Genomic DNA, 3,901 nt, shown 5'->3' with positions numbered 1-3,901 from the left:
CGGAAAGGAGTGGGATTCGGATTGCTCCTCCTCCGACTCCGACAATGAAGGACTCGCCGCCACTACCTTCAACAAGTCATCCCTCTTCCCCAACGAACGTCACACATACCTTATGGCAAGGGAGAAGAAGGTATGTAATCAAAACAATGTCACTTATGATTCTTCTAGTGACGATGAGTCTAGTGATGATGAAATAGATTACTCTAGTTTGTTCAAGGGATTGGATAGAACTAAAGTAGATAAAATTAATGAATTGATTGATGCCTTGAATGAAAAAGATAGACTCTTAGAAAAACAAGAGGATCTTTTGTATGAAGAGCATGACAAATTTGTAGAGGCACAAAAATCTTATGCTTTAGAAGTTAAAAGAAATGAAGTGCTTTCTAGTGAACTATCTTCGTGTCATGAAACCATTGCTACTTTAAAGAGTGTTAATGATGACTTAAATGCTAAACTAGAAGTAGCTAGTAAATCTAATTCTTGTGTAGAACATGTTGAGATTTGCACTAGGTGTAAAGATTTCGATGTTGATGCTTGTAGTGATCATTTAGTTTCAATTTCCAAATTAACTGAGGAATTGGCTAGTCTTAATGCCCAACTTAGGACTAGCAAGAATGAATTTGATAAACTAAAATTTGCAAGGGATGCCTACACGATCGGTAGACACCCCTCAATTAAGGATGGACTTGGCTTCAAGAGGGAAGCCAAGAACTTAACAAGCCATAAGGCTCCCATTCCCGCTAAGGAGAAAGGGAAGGCCCCTATGGCTACTAGTGCTAAAAAGAACCATGCCTTTTTGTATCATGATAGGAGACAACTAGAAATGCTTATAGGAGTTATAATGCTTACGATGATTTTTCTCATGCTATGTTTGCTTCTAGTTCTTCATATGTGCATGATAAAAATGTTGGTAGAAGGAATGTTGTTCATAATATGCCTAGGAGAAATGTTGTTAATTTTCCTAGGAAAGTTAATGAGCCTTCTACAATATATCATGCTTTGAATGCTTCCTTTGCAATTTGTAGAAAGGATAGAAAGGTAATTGCTAGAAAGTTAGGGGCAAAATGCAAGGTTGATAAAACTTGCATTTGGGTCCCTAAGGAAATTGTGACTAACCTTGTAGGACCCAACAAGAGTTGGGTACCTAAGTCCCAAGCCTAAATTTGCCTTGCAGGTTTATGCATCCGGGGGTTCAAGCTGGATTATTGATAGCGGATGCACAAACCATATGACGGGGGAGAAGAAGATGTTCACCTCCTACGTCAAGAATAAGGATTCCCAAGATTCAATTATATTCGGTGATGGGAATCAAGGCAAGGTAAAAAGGTTAGGTAAAATTGCAATTTCTAATGAGCACTCTATCTCTAATGTGTTTTTAGTAGAGTCTCTTGGATATAATTTGCTATCTGTTAGTCAATTATGCAACATGGGGTATAACTGTCTATTTACAAATGTAGATGTGTCTGTCTTTAGAAGAAGTGATGGTTCACTAGCTTTTAAGGGTGTATTAGACGGCAAACTTTATTTAGTTGATTTTGCAAAAGAAGAGGCCGGTCTAGATGCATGCTTAATAGCTAAGACTAGCATGGGCTGGCTGTGGCATCGCCGCTTAGCACATGTGGGGATGAAGAACCTTCACAAGCTTCTAAAGGGAGAACACGTGATAGGTTTGACTAACGTGCAATTCGAAAAAGATAGACCTTGTGCAGCTTGCCAAGCAGGTAAATAAGTGGGAGGAGCGCATCACAGCAAGAATGTGATGACCACTTCAAGACCCCCGGAGCTGCTGCATATGGACCTCTTCGGACCCGTCGCCTATCTGAGCATAGGAGGGAGTAAGTATGGTCTAGTTATTGTTGATGACTTTTCCCGCTTCACTTGGGTGTTCTTTTTGCAGGATAAGTCTGAAACCCAAGGGACCCTCAAGCGCTTCCTCAGGAGAGCTCAAAATGAGTTTGAGCTCAAGGTGAAGAAGATAAGGAGCGACAACGGGTCCGAGTTCAAGAACCTTCCAGTGGAGGAGTTCCTTGAGGAGGAAGGGATCAAGCACGAGTTCTCCGCTCCCTACACACCACAACAAAATGGTGTGGTAGAGAGGAAGAACAGGACGCTAATCGATATGGCGAGGACTATGCTTGGAGAGTTCAAGACCCCCGAGCGATTTTGGTCGGAAGCCGTGAACACGGCTTGCCACGCCATCAACAGGGTCTACCTTCACCGCCTTCTCAAGAAGACGTCATATGAGCTACTAACCGGTAACAAACCCAATGTATCGTACTTTCGTGTATTTGGGAGTAAATGCTACATCTTAGTGAAGAAGGGTAGAAACTCCAAATTTGCTCCCAAAGCTGTAGAAGGGTTTTTGTTAGGTTATGACTCAAATACAAAGGCGTATAGAGTCTTCAACAAATCATCGGGTTTGGTTGAAGTCTCTAGCGACGTTGTATTTGATGAGACTAATGGCTCTCCAAGAGAGCAAGTTGTTGATCTTGATGATGTAGATGAAGAAGACGTTCCAACGGCCGCTATGCGCACCATGGCGATTGGTGATGTGCGACCACAGGAACAATTGGAGCAAGATCAACCTTCTTTCTCAACAATGATGTATCCCCCAACTCAAGACGATGAACAGGTTCATCAAAAGGAGGCGTGTGATCAAGGGGGAGCACAAGATAATCATGTGTTGGAGGAAGAAGCGCAACCGGCACCTCCAACCCAAGTTCGAGCGATGATTCAAAGGGATCATCCCGTCGACCAAATTCTGGGTGACATTAGCAAGGGAGTAACTACTCGATCTCGATTAGTTAATTTTTGTGAGCATTACTCCTTTGTCTCTTCTATTGAGCCTTTCAGGGTAGAGGAGGCCTTGCTAGATCCAGACTGGGTGTTGGCTATGCAGGAGGAGCTCAACAACTTCAAGCGCAATGAAGTTTGGACACTGGTGCCTCGTCCGAAGCAAAATGTTGTGGGAACCAAGTGGGTGTTCCGCAACAAACAGGACGAGCACGGGGTGGTGACGAGGAACAAGGCTCGACTTGTGGCAAAAGGTTATGCCCAAGTCGCAGGTTTGGATTTCGAGGAGACTTTTGCTCCTGTGGCTAGGCTAGAATCAATTCGTATCTTGCTAGCATATGCCGCTCACCATTCTTTCAGGTTGTACCAAATGGATGTGAAGAGCGCTTTCCTCAACGGGCCAATCAAGGAGGAGGTGTACGTGGAGCAACCCCCTGGCTTCGAGGATGAACGGTACCCCGACCATGTGTGTAAGCTCTCTAAGGCGCTCTATGGACTTAAGCAAGCCCCAAGAGCATGGTATGAATGCCTTAGAGACTTTCTAATTGTTAATGCTTTCAAGGTTGGGAAAGCCGATCCAACTCTTTTTTACTAAGACATGTGATGGTGATTTGTTTGTGTGCCAAATTTATGTCGATGACATAATATTTGGTTCTACTAACCAAAAGTCCTGTGAAGAGTTTAGCAGGGTGATGACGCAGAAATTCGAGATGTCGATGATGGGCGAGTTGAACTACTTCCTTGGGTTCCAAGTGAAGCAACTCAAAGATGGCACCTTCATCTCCCAAACGAAGTACACGCAAGATCTGCTAAAGCGGTTTGGGATGAAGGACGCCAAGCCCGCAAAGACTCCGATGGGGACCGACGGACACACCGACCTCAACAAAGGAGGTAAGTCCGTTGATCAAAAAGCATACCGGTCAATGATAGGGTCTTTACTTTATTTATGTGCTAGTAGACCGGACATTATGCTTAGCGTATGCATGTGTGCTAGATTTCAATCCGATCCTAAGGAGTGTCACTTAGTGGCGGTGAAGCGAATTCTTAGATATTTGGTTGCTACGCCTTGCTTCGGGCTCTGGTATCCAAAGGGGTCTACCTTTGACTT

Source organism: Zea mays, chromosome 7 (assembly GCF_902167145.1).
Source record: "Zea mays cultivar B73 chromosome 7, Zm-B73-REFERENCE-NAM-5.0, whole genome shotgun sequence".
In the NCBI taxonomy this organism is placed as follows: domain Eukaryota; kingdom Viridiplantae; phylum Streptophyta; class Magnoliopsida; order Poales; family Poaceae; genus Zea; species Zea mays.
The sequence above is the reverse complement of the archived record's forward strand: the minus strand, read 5'-3'. Positions refer to the sequence as shown.